The following is a 15,401-nucleotide window of genomic DNA, read 5'->3' on the forward strand; positions in this document are numbered from 1 at the left end:
TTTGAAGTCTTGATTTGTTTGTTTTCTTAACAGGTGATAGTCTTGTTTACTGATCTCTGCAGGGGGCTTATTTGAAACTGTATCCAGGAATGCGGTGGGCGTAACCTGAGACTCTGAAGGCCTCTTCCACCAACTAATCTCTCTGGGGGCAGTGTTTTTTCTCAGCTTCAGTAGGGGGAGGTATATCTCAGATCTCCATGGAGACCTGAGTTACTGCCCCTCCTCCCCACTTCTTGTTTTCAGCTGTGTCTTGTTGTGCTGATTGGAGCTGGAGAGATTTCTGGAGATCTGTGCCCTGAAGCACTTTGACTTTTGTTTTGTGGAAGGATCAGCCCCTCCCCCAACTATGGCCGACTCCAGCACTCGATGAGTCAGCTTCTCAGGTTGTATCCTGCATTCCTCTGCCCCTCACCGTCTGTCTCTCTCTCTCCCCTTTCTTTTTGGAAAACAAGCTGGCCCTTTCAACACACCTCATTCCCTGGTCGCCAGGCTAGTGGCTGTGAGCAGTATTTACTGCTCTTTTCCTTGGAGTGAGAGCCCTTCTGGGCTCTCAGCCTCACCCCCTTCTGTTCCTGTAAGCAGGAGAGATTCAGGTGCTCCCTACCAGGTTTGTTGTGGCATCTTCTTTGCTCCTTGGTTTTTGAGAGCTGTTCTTGTAGTCCAGATTTGGTTTTTCATGCTGATTGTTCATAAATTATTTTGTACTCCAGTTCTGTGGTGTGAGCTGGGAGTCTGTGCATCTGCTACTCTGCTGCCATCTTCAGTTCTCTCTGTTTTACTAAATTTTTAAAGAAAATTCCCCAAACCAGCTTCTTTGGTTTTTTATAAATTTTATGCCATCTAAATTTTTTTCTCTTTAATACACAGAGCATAGCAATAATATCCTTAAACCTTTCACATGTCTCCAGACAAGAGAACAGCTTGTATTTTAGCACAGCAAGTGAGTGCTAGGTCTCTCAAACAAGTGGTCAAACACAGCTCATTAACCAGCAGGTCATTCGAATAGTCATTTGTATATCTAATCTGCTGAGTTTCATTTAAACTATAATCCTCAGGGGGTTTCCGGAGAAATTGCTCTGCCAAGCTCTCTGCTCATCACTGGGCTTCTGGCTGCCTAGGGGTTGGGGGTAGGGAACACTGTCTCCTTAATCTATAAAAATATTCTCAGTAGGGCCAGTTTTATGTGTGTAAAATCTGTTCAGTCACTCAAATTCTTATGATCGTAAAGATCCATACTTGTTTTGATGCTTTGCTATTATCTTCTTAAAATTCTTAATAATTTTAAAAAAGGGACCCTGAATTTTCATTTTGCACCAAACACCACAAATTATGCAGCCAATCTGATTCTAGGTGCTGGTAATAGCAATTTTGCGAGCTAAGATGTGGCCTTATTCAATTTTTGTAGAGACCAACATAAAAATACCAAAATCATATACTCAACTCTTTTCTCCTTCTCTATTTCTACAACAGTGTCAATCTAACTAGCCCTATATATGACTTCAGGGGCAAATTACTGCTGGAAAATTAGCTCTTGTTTATCATTTAAAATTAGTATTGTAAAAGATAAAACCACAATGTTTGTTAAATGACAGCTCTTCTTTTATTATAATTTTCTAAACCAACTTGATTATTCAAATAAAGAAGCATTTTAAAGCCAGAAAAGACTGTTTAACAAAAGAGAGAGAAAGAAAGGAGGAGAGAGGGAGATGACAAGTATCAACTTTATAGATAAATGAAATGAAAACTTTATAAATAAATGAAAGAAAAATTACTAAACATCTAACATTTTTAGTTTCTATAATCAGACTTTTCTGATTGGCTGCCTTATTTCATGTTAGATAAATTATATATTCATAATAGATTTCTTTTTGTTAGGTACCCAAACTGATCCTTCATTCTTTTAATAGTACTTTTAAATTTGAAAATAAAACTGAATCTGAGTTTATAAAATCTTGAATGACCGGTGGTGGCACAGTGGATAGAGCATCCACCTGGGACACTGAGGTCTCAGGTTTAAAACTCTGAGGTTGCCAGCTTGAGCGCAGGCTCATCTGGCTTGAGATCAGGTTCACCAGTTTGAGTGCAGAGTTTGGCTTAAACCCACAGGTTACTGGGTTGAAGCCCAAGGTCACTGGTTTGAGCCTATGGTCACTGGCTTGAGCAAGGGGTCACTGGCTCAGCTAAAGTCTCCTGGTCAAAATCATGTATGAGAAGCAACCAATGAACAATTAAGTGACACAATTATGAGTTGATGCTTCTCATCTCTCTCTCTCTCTTCCTCACTTTCTCATTAAATAAAATCTTTATTAGTAGTTTAGTGAATATACTTTCAAAAAGTGGCAATTGTATTCATAAATGCCCCCTTGTTACAAAAAATATATGTAAAATATTTTTAAACTAGATCAGGTAGCATAATTTCTTATACTTAGCAGAGCTTTTCATACTCGATAGATAATTTAAATGCTATAATGAGGACACTCTCAGCTTCAGCTCTTGTGGCAGTTGGAGCACCAATTGGTCATCAAATGGCATCTCAAATGTCTCTATTTGAGGCAGGCCATTGGAAAAGCGGTATTAACAGATCAGCATCTCCTACAGTATGTTGAGGTTAAAAAGTTTGTAAGGTCAAATAAATTTGGATAGGACTGGATTAGCCTTATAAAGTGAGCACATTTCTTTACTGCAGAATCTTTCAGAATGATTAAAATATTTTTCTGCATCATGAGGAAAACATAGTATTCACTGACTTTGCTACTAAAATTAATTTCATGTGATTCCTAAGTACTACCATCCATGTTCTTTTAGAGACCATGTTGTTTTAAACAAATAATTTCTCAAAGTGTTACATTTGGACTACCTCATCAAACTTACCAAGGGAGTTTATTAAAAATTTAGATTTGGTGTCCATGTCAGACCAGAAATACAGTTTTTGGAAGTGTTAATTTTAAATAAGCTTGACAGAAGATATTTGAGAATCACAGAAGATGAACAATATAATTTTAACCTATTTCATTCCTTGGCAATTGTCTGTCAATAACAGAAGCTACTAAATTAACTTTTTATATATATTCTGATTTTTAATTTTATTTCTGCCTAAATTCAACTAAAATAACGTATTCTACTAATACATAAAGTTAATGACTAATTGTAATGTACTAAAATATGCTAGGATTGTCCCCAAACTAAATTATAATTAAAAGTTTCAGATATTTTGAAAATCATAGTATATAAATGACTAATAAAAGTACAAAAATACCCACTGTACAAACATTAAAATAATGATAGAGTTGGCACAGATCTAAGGAAATAGGTGTTTTAAAACACATTTGGTGAAAATGTAATCAGAAAAATCTTTCTGGTGGAAAATATGGCAGCTGGCCATGATGGAATAACCGATACCCAAACAAGACTTTCTGCAGTAAACAGCTATAAAACTAGACAAACTATCTGATGTAATTATTTTTAGGTAATGAATAATAGACACTGCAAGACTAAAACAAGGGAATCTCACATGGAAATCTTCATGATCACCTAACTATAGTATTTGCTTGGAATAATTTCCCAAGAAAGATGCAGAGATCCGATTTTCAGGTAGTGCATAGGGGTCTGACTGTGATGAGGAAGATATGAGAATTTGGAGCAGCAAAAACAAATGACTTCTGGGGCAGCCCAGAAAGTGGGTTCCAAAGCCCATGTAGGAATACCCTGTGAGTCTGTAGTTGATTCCTAGCCGGTTTCAGTGGTGGGATTCAGCCAGTTAGCATGGGTTTAGCAGAACTGACACCTAATTTTTTGTTGAGTTCTGTGAACAGGTTGTTAAAATGGCACTTGTAATCAGGGTTCTCTAAGATGGGCAGCTGCCCAATGTGGAAATCACAAATTTACATTCTTTACTCTTTTATAACGTTCATCTGTTCAACAGTATATTCTAAATGCCTGTAGTAATGTTCATTCTGTCCATAGGTGAAAAGAATTGCAAATGAGGATGCCAATCAAGAAGCAATATGGAAGTATCTTAAATAACAGGTTTATTGTGTTTTTGTCAGATATTATTTAATAATTTTTCAATATTTTAAAACTCCTATAATCTAGTTTTTGTGTATCTCTTTTATTGTTCTTAAGAATTAAATGTATGAAATAATAAACTACCTTATGGTATATCATTTTTTTATACTTAAAACAGTCATTAGGGCATAGAACTGGTTGTTAAATTATTTGAATCCCACACTGGCCTGTATACTTGCAGGATGAGACCACTCAAGGCTTAACAGATTGTAGCTGATGTAGGGAGAATGGAATCGACGTGTTGAAGTTCAGCAGTTCTGAGGAGAGCAATGCTGGGTGAAGGTAGAGCTCTTGCCCCAACACAGTGGACAGATCTCATTAACACCTTGTCAAAACTCCTGGTATCCAGCTGACACAGGAAAGGCTGAGCCTGGAAGAGTGAGTGCCACATTCTAGAGTAAGACTGCCCCTTACAAAACCTGAAACCAAGACCTGATAAGATACACAAGGGGAAAAGCTTGGAAGTTGCATAAATTAGGGTGACTTCTCACGCACAAGAATTTTAATGGAGAATAAAACAAATTCAAAGTGATCAACTAATAACTGACTGCCTGCAATAACAGGAATTAATCCTTATCAGGGAAGATAACAGAATATACATCTAAGATATTATCTACAGTATTCAATATTCAGTAAGAATAGAAATTATCATACATGGAGAGAATGAGCAGGGGACATGTATGGTCAATAGTCAAGAAGAAAAAGAAGTCAAGATTATCCAGATACCGGGTTTAGCAAATAACAACTTAAAGTAGCTATTATAATTATTATTATGTTCAAAAAGTTAAAAGGAAATTCTTGAAATGAAAGGAAGATAAGATTATAATGAATAAACAGATATAAAAACTCAGCAAATAAATAAAAAAAACTATAAAAAGTCAAATGGGTATTTTAAAACTAAAGTACAAAAACCAATATTAAATATTAACTCCATAGACTTGATAGTAGAGATTGAATGAAGAAAAAGTCAATGAACTTGAAGCAAAAAAAATAGAAGTTACTCAGCTGCAAAAGCAAAGAGAAAAGCCAACCCTGGCCGGTTGGCTCAGTGGTAGAGCATCAGCCTGTCAAGCAGAAGTCCCGGGTTCGATTCCCGGCCAGGGCACACAGGAGAAGCACCCATCTGCTTCTCCACCCCTCCCCCTCTCCTTCCTCTCTGTTTCTTTCTTCCCCTCCTGCGCTCCATTGGAGCAAAGTTGGCCCAGGTGCTGAGGATGGCTCTATGGCCTCTGCCTCAGGTGCTAGAATGGCTCTAGATGCAACAGAGCAGCGCCCCAGATGGGCAGAGCATCGCCCCCTGGTGGGCATGCTGGGTGGATCACAGTTGGGCGCATGCGGGATTCTGTCTGACTGCCTCCCTGTTTCCAACTTCAGAAAAATACAAAAAAAAAAAAAAAAAAGCAAAGAGAAAAAGATTAAAGTGAAATGTCTTTTGGACATGTGAGACATTATCAACTGGTCTAATATATATGTAATTAGATCTATGAAAGGAGAATAGGGAGATATTGGTTAAGAAAAAAATATGAATGTCCTGGCTGGTTTGTTCAGTGGTAGAGCATGGGTCTGGTGTATGGATGTCCTGGGTTCGATTTGCAGTTAGGGCAGACAGGAAAAGTGACCATCAGCTTCTCCACCCTTCCTCCTCTCTCTTCTCTCTATCTCCCTCATCTCTGTCATCTCTCTCTTCTTCTCCTGCAGCCATGCCTCAGTTGGAGCAAGCTGGCCCTGGGCACTGAGGATGACTCCATAGTCTCTGTCTCAGGTGCTAAATAGCTTGGTTGCTGAGCAATGCAGCAATGACCCCAGATGGGCAGAGCATTGCCTCATAGGGGCTTGCTGAGTGTATCCCAGTCCACGCACATGGAGGAGTCTGTCTCTCTACCTCCCTGCTTCTCACTTAAGGAAAAAAAAAAAGAAGAAATAATGGTTAAAAACTTCCCAAATTTGATGAAAAGTTTCATATCATGAGAACAATAAATATAATTATTGTTGACTCTACTAGAAACAATGGCAACCAGAAGATAATGAAATAACATTTTTTAAATGATAAAAAAAAGTACAGAATTCTATATCCAGGGAAAATATTATTTAAAAAATGAAAATGAAATCAAATATTTTTTTAGAGAAAGGATGGGAAAGTTTCTGCCTACAGACCTCCTACACTGGAAGAAGTGCTAAAGAACATCTTTTAGTCTGAAGAGAAATAATATAAAATGGAAACTCAGATTTATAGTAAGAATAAAGAGAACCAGACATGACCCTCTTTCTGTCAGAGGCGATGAGTTTGAAGATATGTTTTGGAACTGCTGCAGCCAGTTGCAAACACAAGAAAGGTTGACAGAAGAACAAAGCGGATCCCTGCTCCCTGCTAAGGAGGACAAAGCCCAAAACTCCAAAGAAAGAAACTGGGGCCTTGTCAAACATCTAAATCCACGCTTCTATTGCTATTTTCGTTTATGTGAACTAATAAATCTCTAAGGAAAAGTAAACAAACAAACAATGGCATTTCTGAGAATCTTAAGTGGCAGTAAAATAAAATAGCCCCCACCAAAATAACCCAACAGAGCTAAGTGTAATATTTTACAGAATGAAAAAAAACCCCAGTATTTATAGTGTAATCCCTCTATATAAGTAAGGGATTATACTCTATTATTAAATTCTGGCCCATTATCTTTTAAGTTCAATTCTAAATTTCAAAAGATTTTTTTTTTAATTTGTTGGAAGGTAAAAGCTGTCCTGACTTGAACTAATTTGACTACAAAACCTACCCTGCACTTACTTGAGGCTACTTCTGGGCTTTATTTATTACTCTTGGTTTGAAGATTTCTGTGTCACTGCAGAAATAGCTCTGTGTACTTCATGGGGTGTGGCCCTCAATTTTTCAAGCCATCTTACCTAACATGTGCACACATTATCTTTTCATTTTCAAATACCTCTGAATCCCAAAACACATTTGATTTCAAATAAGAGAATATAAACAAGTATTGCTTTTACTTAAATTTTCTTTTTTAATCTATTTTCTGTAATTTTTCAAAAAGTGTATTTAATTTAAACAATAAAAATAATTTAAGAGATATAACTAAGCAAAGCTATAGACAGAAATTATGTTGTTAAAATTAACTTGATGAAGTAGAAAGTAAATACTCAATGCAGATCTATTAATACGACCCTAACAATTCAGGACACTGCTCCTGAGTCTGCCTTACAGCAGTTGTATTAGTAGGGATACAACTCACCAGTGCTGTTGCCCACATGCTGACCACTGGGTGTGCATGTAACTGCACTCTGATGGCTCTCTCTCTGCAGTTCGCTCTCAAGAGCAGAGATCTAGCCTGACTAGGTGGTGGCACAGTGGTCAGAGCATCGAAGTGGGATGTGGAGGACCTAGGTATGAAACCCTGAGGTCACCAGCTTGAGTGCAGGTTCAGCTGGATTAAGCAAGGCTCACCAGCTTGAGCCCAATGTCGCTGGCTTGAGCAAGGGGTCACTCGGTCTGCAGAAGGCCCACGGTCAAGGCACATATGAGAAAGCAATCAATGAACAACTAAGGTGCTGCAATGAAGAATTGATGTTTCTCATCTCTCCCCCTTCTTGTCTATCTGTCCCTATCTGTCCCTCTCTCTGTCTCTCTCTGTCTCTGTCACACACACAAAAAAAGAGTAGAACAGCCCAGTTGATGGCAGTTCCTAATAAAAAAAATGGCACCTCTAATAAAAAAAAATACACCTCCTCTTCTAAACTGGCATAGTGTCACCTATTTTCATTTTATCCATCTGGTTTTACACTTGCAAATGGTGTAAACTTGAACAAACCTGCCTTCTGTAATCATTTTATTTGTCTATAAAATGTGGATATAGCAGTTGTCTTACATACTTGACAAGGCTGTTTAAGATCAAAGGAGAGAGTGTATTTGAACCTTCCTTGTAAACTTTACAGTCAGTATAACTAAGTTTACTTTCCATGGTCTGAAATTACCCCTCCTTAATTCCACTCTTTGCCTGTTGCAAATTATTCACTATTTTATATACCAGTGATGAACCTTGATCTATAATTTTCAAAAGAAAGAAATGCCTCCCATACATTACCAGCAGATTCATCTATGATCTGACATTAAAATTTTTTCCTGTTTTTCTTATTATAATGAACTCAAATTTAGGTTATAGTATAAAATAATTATGCATATGTTATTCTTTGCATGTTTCCTTCCACAAGAAAATTAGTTCCATGAAAGAGACATTTGTATGTTATATTCACTGCTTATGTCTTGTATAAAATAGCATGAGGATTCTTAATAGAAATCTAAAAATACTTATGAATGCATACATAAGCTTATATGTTAATATTTAAAGATATGTATGATTAGTTTTAATAAATATCCATCTTCTGTTTTCATCTTCTGTTTAGGTAAATGTGGATATGTAATTTCTAAATGGTTATCAATTTCTATCTATTCAGGACATTCAGGGCTTTAAACACATCATCTTTTTTAATCTTTAATAATAGTCCGGCCTGTTTAGGAGTTGAGGAAAGAAGATTAAAGAGTGCGAGGAGGCCTTGTCCATGCCTTTGGATAGCAGTCTCCCTCTGAAGGCAAAGTTTGTCATGCTGGAGAACTTTGATGAGATCATTGACAAAGGCAAATGTCAGAAATGTTGGATATCTGTTGTTATTAGGTGTCTAATAGGTCCCTTTCAGTGAGATAGGAGAATGTCTTTTAGTTGATATCTTTTCAAAAAAAAACCCAAAACAACAAAACCCAAAAGCAGTATCTAAAGTCTATCTCCTGGGAGCTTGCTATAAAACTTTTATTTTTTAAAAAAATATTGTGAGAGAGGACCTGAAGATGGCAGCAGAGTAGGCAGATGCACAAACTCCCAGCTCACACCACAGAACTGGATTACAAAATAATTTATGAACAATCAGTGTGAAAAACCAAATCTGGACTACAAGAACAGCTCTCAAAAACCAAGGAGCAAAGAAGAAGCCACAACAAACCTGGTAGGGAGCACCTGAATCTCTTCTGCTTACAGGAACAGAGGGGGGGTGAGGCTGAGAACCCAGAAGGGATCTCACTCCACGAAAAAGAGCAGTAAATACTGCTCACAGCCACTAGCCTGGCGACCGGGGAACGAGGTATGTTGAAAGGGCCAGCTTGTCTTCCAAAAAGAAAGGGGAGAGAGAAAGACAGACGGTGAGGGGCAGAGGAATGCAGGGGGCAACCTGAAAACCTGACTCATCCAGTACTGGAGGTGGCCATAGCTGGAGGAGGGGCTAATCCTTCCACAAAACAAAAGTCAAAGTGCTTCCAGGGCACAGATCTCCAGAAATCTCTCCAGCTCAAATCAGCGCAACAAGACACAGCTGAAAACAAGAAGTGGGGAGGAGGGGCAGTAACTCAGGTCTCCATGGAGATCTGAGATACACCACCCCCTACTGAAGCTGAAAAAGCAACCTGCCCTCAGAGAGATTAACTGGCAGAAGAGGACTGAAGAGTCTCAGGTTACACCCACCGCATTCCTGAATAGAGTTTCAAATAAGCCCCCTGCAGAGATCAGTAAACAAGACTATCACCTGTTAAGAAAACAAACAAATCAAGACTTCAAAGCAGCCCAAATCCTAAAGTGGATTACAAATAATAGCTGATGCCAACCCAAGAAGACCTAGAAATAACACAATTGAAAACTGGAGGCAGACAACACCAAGCCCAGACTCACAATAAACCCAAACACATAGATATAATGAGAAGACAGAGAAGTGCGATCCAAATGAAACCACAAGAGAAACATCCAGGAAATGAACTGAGTGATATGGAAATAACCAAATTTCTGGATGCCGAGTTCAAAATAATGATTGTAAGAATGTTTCAGGATCTTAGAACAATGGATGGTCATTACAAACACCGAAATAAAGAAATAGCAAGTATAAAAAAGGATTTTGAAATATTAAAAAAGAATCAGTCGGAGATGACAAAAAGAGCATCAGAAATGAAGACCACAATGGAAGGAATTAAAGCCAGGATGGATAGAGCTGAGGATCGAATCAGCGAGTTGGAGGACAACTGGGATGAAGGCATGAAAGCAGAGAAGAAAAAAGAAAAGAGACTCAAAAAGTCTGAAGAAACTCTTAGAAAGCTCTGTAACAACATGAAGAGAAATAACATCCGCATCATAGGGGTTCCTGAAGAAGAAAAGAAAGAACAAGGGATAGAGACTTGGTTCAATCATATCATAGCTGAAAACTTCCCTAAATGCAGGAGAAACTCTCACAAGTTCAAGAAGCACAGAGAACTGCATTAAAGAGAAACCCAAAGAAACCTACACAAAGACACATCATAATTAAAATACCAAAGTTAAGTGATAAAGATAAAATATTAAAAGCTGCTAGAGAAAAAAGGGCTATCACCTACAAAGGAGCCCCCATAAAGATGTCATCAGACTTCTCAACAGAAACACTTGAGGCCAGAAGGAAATGGCAAGAAATATTCAAAGTAATGCAGAACAAGAACCTACAACCAATACTACTTTATCCAGCAAGGCTATCATTTAAAATTGAAGGAGAAATAAAAAGCTTCCCAGACAAAAAAAAAAACAAAACTCAAGGAATTCATTACAACCAAACCAATGCTGCAGGAAATGTTAAGGGGCCAGTTGTAAACAGATCAAAATGGGAAAATAATATAGCAAAAGTGGAATACAGCTTTAAAGAATAAAATGGCAATAAATAACTACATATCAATAATAACCTTAAATGTAAATGGATTAAATGATCCAATCAAAAGACATAGCGTAGCTGCATGGATAAGAAAACAGGATGTGCACATATGCTGTCTACAAGAGACACACTTTAAAACAAAAGATGCACATAGACTGAAGGTAAAAGGATGGAAAAAAAACATTTCATACAAATGGAAATGAAAAAAAAGCTGGGGTAGCAATACTTGTATCAAAAAACTGGACTTTAAAACAAAGAATATAGTAAGATATAAAGAAGGCCACTACATAATGATAAAGAGAGCAATCCAACAGGAAGATATAATTATTATAAATATCTACACACCTAATATAGGAGCTCCTAAATATATAAAGCAGACTTTGATGGATATAAAGGGCGAGATCAACAGCAATACTATAATAATAGGGGATTTTAATATCCCACTAATATCACTAGATTGATCCTCAAGAAAGAAAATTAACAAAGAAACAGCAGACTTAAAGGACACACTAGATCAATTCGATTTAATAAATATCTTCAGAACCTTTCACCCTAAAACAGCAGAATATACATTCTTTTCAAGTACTCATGGTACATTCTCTAAGATAGACCACATGTTAGGGCACAAAAATGGTCTCAACAAATTTAAGAAGATTGAAATCATATCAAGTACGTTCTCTGATCACAATGGTATGACACTAGAAATCAACCACAACAGAAAAGCTCAAAAATTCTCAAACACATGGAAACTAAATAGCAGGTTGTTAAATAACAAATGGATTAAGAATGAGATCAAAGAAGAAATTAAAAAATTCCTAGATATAAACGATAATGAGCATACAACTACTCAAAATTTATGGGACACAGTGAAAACAGTACTGAGAGGGAAGTTCATAGCACTACAGGCACACTTTAAGAAACTAGAAAAAGCTCAAATAAACAACTTAACCCGGCATCTAAAAGAACTAGAAAAAAACCAGCAAGTAAAGCCCAAATGTAGTAGAAGGAAGGAAATAATAAAGATCAGAGCAGAAATAAATGACATAGAGGCTAAAGAAACAATGCAGACGATCAATGAAACTAGGAGCTGGTTCTTAAAAAGGTAAAAAAATCAATGAACCTTTAACTAGGGTCTTCAAGAATATAAGAGAGAGGCCCTGGCCAGTTGGCTCAGTGGTAGAGCGTCGGCCTGGCGTGAGGGGGACCTGGGTTTGATTCCCGGCCAGGGCACATAGGAGAAGCACCCATTTGCTTCTCCACACCCCCCCCCTCCTTCCTCTCTGTCTCTCTCTTCCCCTCCCGCAGCCAAGGCTCCATTGGAGCAAAGATGGCCCGGGCACTGGGGATGGCTCCTTGGCCTCTGCCCCAGGCGCTAGAGTGGCTCTGGTCGTGGCAGAGCAACGCCCCGGAGGGGCAGAGCATCACCCCCTGGTGGGCAGAGCGTCGCCCCTGGTGGGCGTGCCGGGTGGATCCCGGTCGGGCGCATGCGGGAGTCTGTCTGACTGTCTCTCCCCGTTTCCAGCTTCAGAAAAATACAAAAAAAAAAAGAAAATAAGAGAGAGGACTCAAATAAATAAAATTAGAATTGAGAGTGAGAAATAACAAGTGATACAACAGGAATACAAAATATTGTAAGAATATACTATGAAGAACTGTATGCCAAAAAACTAGACAACCTAGATGAAATGGACAAATTCCTTGAAACATACGACCTTCCAAAAATCAATCTGGAACAATCAGAAAACCTAAACAAACCGATTACAACAAATGAAATCAAAAAAGTTATCAAAAAAATTCCAACAAAGAAAAATCCTGGGCCAGATGGCTTCACAAGTGAATTCTACCAAGTATTCAAAGAAGAACTAACTCCTATTCTTCTCAAGCTATTTCAAAAAATTCAAGAGGAAGGAAGACTTCCAAGCTCCTTTTATGAGGCGAGCATTATTCCGATTCCAAAACCAGGCAAAGACAACACAAAGAAAGAAAATTATAGGCCAATATCCCTGATGAATATAGACGCTAAAATCCTCAATAAAATATTAGCAAACCGGATCCAACAATATATGGAAAAAATCATACACCATGATCAAGTGGGATTTATTCTTGGGAGGCATGGCTGTTACAATATTTGCAAATTAATCAATCAATGTGATTCATCACATAAATAAAGGAAGAAGAAAAACCACATGATAATTGCAATAGTTGCAGAAAAAGCATTTGATAAAATCCAGCACCCATTCATGATCAAAACACTCAACAAAGTGGGAATACAGGGAGCATACCTCAACATGATAAAAGCCATCTATGACAAACCCACAGCCAACATCATACTCAATGGGCAAAAATTAAAAGCAATCTCCTTAAGATCAGGAACAAGGCAGGGGTGCCCCCTTTTACCACTCTTATTCAACATAGTCCTGGAAGTCCTAGCCACAGCAATCAGACAAGAAGAAGAAATAAAAGGCATTCAAGTTGGAAAAGAAGAGGTAAAACTATCATTATTTGGAGAGGATATGATATTGTATATAGAAAACCCTAAAGTCTCAGTAAAAAAAGTGCTAGACCTGATAAATGAATTCAGCAAAGTGGCAGGATATAAAATTAATACTCAGAAATCAGAGGCATTTTTATACACAAGCAATGAACAATCAGAAAGAGAAATTAAAGAAACAAATCCCTTCACTATTACAACCAAAAAAATAAAGTACTTAGGGTACATTTAACCAAGGAGACTAAAGACTTATACTTGGAAAATTATAAAACATTGAGAAAAGAAATCAAGGAAGATACAAACAAGTGGAAGCATATACCGTGCTCATGGTTAGGAAGAATAAACATCATTAAAATGTCTATATTACCCAAAGCAATTTATAAATTCAATGCAACACCAATTAAAATACCAATGACATACTTTAAAGATATAGATGACATATTCCAAAAATTTATATGGAACCAAAAGAGAACACGAATAGCCTCAGCAATCTTAAAAAAGAAGAATAAAGGGGGAGGTATCAAACTTCCTGAGATCAAGTTATACTACAAGACCATTGTACTGAAAACAGCCTGGTACTGGCAGAAAAACAGGCATATAGATCAATGGAACAGAATAGAGAACCCAGAAATAAGCCCACAGCTCTATGGACAACTTATATGTGACAAAGGAGGTAAGGGCATGCAATGGAGTAAAGACAGCCCCTTTAATAAATGGTGTTGGGAAAATTGGACAGCTACCTGCAAAAAAATGAAACTAGACCATTCACAAAAATAAACTCAAAATGGATAAAAGACTTAAATGTAAGCCATAAAATCATAAGCATCTTTGAAGAAAACATAGGCAGTAAGCTCTCCGACATCTTTTGCAGCGATATATTTTCTGATTTATCTCCACAGACAAGTGAAATAAAAGATAGGATAAACACATGAGACTATATCAAACTAAAAAGCTTTTGCACAGCCAAAGACAATAAGAACAGAATAAAATGACAAACTACACAATGAGAGAACATATTTGATAGTACATGTGATAAGGGATTTATAACCAAAATTTATAAAGAACTTGTAAATCTCAACATCAGAAAGACAAACAATCCAATGAAAAAATGGGTGAAAGAAATGAATAGACACTTCTTCACAGAGGACAAACAGATGGCCAATAGGTATATGAAAAATGCTCAACATCTCTAATCATTAGAGAAGTGCATATTAAAACCACAATGAGATATCACCTCACACAGGTCAGAATGGCGCTCATCAACAAAACAACACAGAATAAGTGCTGGCGAGGATGTGGAGAAAAGGGAACCCTCCTGCACTGCTGGTGGGAATGCAGACTGGTGCAGCCTCTGTGGAAAACAGTATGGAGATTCCTCAAGAAATTGAAAATCGAACTGCCTTTTGACCCAGCTATCCCACTTTTAGGGATATACCCAAGAACACCATAGAACTGTTCCAGAAGGAGAAACGCACCCCCATGTTTATGGTAGCATTGTTCACAATAGCGAAGATCTGGAAACAGCCCAAGTGTCCATCAGAGGACGAATGGATTAAAAAGCTTTGGTATATATATACTATGGAATTCTATTCAGCCATAAGAAATGATGACATCAGATCATTTACAATAACATGGATGGACCTTGATAACATTATACAGAGTGAAATAAGTAAATCAGAATAAACTAAGAAGTATATGAACCCATACATAGATGGGACATAAAATGAGACTCAGAGACATGGACAAAAATGTGATAGTAACAAAGGGTGTGGTGGGGGTGTGGGGCGGGGGCGAGGAAGGAGAGAGGGGGCGTGAGGAGAGGGGAGGGGCACAAAGAAAACCAGATAGAAGGTGTTGGAAGAAGACAATTTGACTTTGGGTGAGGGGTATGCAACATAATCAAATGTCAAAATAATCTGGAGTTGTTTTCTCGGAACATATGTACCCTGATTTATCAAAGTCACTGCATTAAAATGAATAAAAACAAGATAAAAAAATTAGTCCTGCCTGACCAGGCAGTGGCACAGTGGATAGAACACCGGACTGGGATGTGGAGGACTCAGGTTTGATACCGCGAGGTAGCCAGCTTGAGCGCGGGCTCATCTGGTTTGAGCAAAAGCTCACCAGCTTGGAC

At 37.7% G+C, this 15,401-nt stretch overlaps 1 protein-coding gene and 1 non-coding gene across 2 annotated transcripts in view; one reads left to right on the forward strand and one right to left on the reverse strand.

The window, feature by feature from the left end:
* SEMA3C (semaphorin 3C) overlaps positions 1–15,401 on the reverse strand; it is a 213,074-nt gene that overhangs the window by 43,075 nt on the left and 154,598 nt on the right. The window lies entirely within an intron of this gene.
* TRNAD-GUC (transfer RNA aspartic acid (anticodon GUC)) lies at positions 5,095–5,170 on the forward strand. Its single transcript has one exon. It is a non-coding gene; the product is annotated as a tRNA-Asp (tRNA).

This window comes from Saccopteryx leptura, chromosome 12 (genome assembly GCF_036850995.1).
Source record: "Saccopteryx leptura isolate mSacLep1 chromosome 12, mSacLep1_pri_phased_curated, whole genome shotgun sequence".
Lineage (NCBI taxonomy): Eukaryota > Metazoa > Chordata > Mammalia > Chiroptera > Emballonuridae > Saccopteryx > Saccopteryx leptura.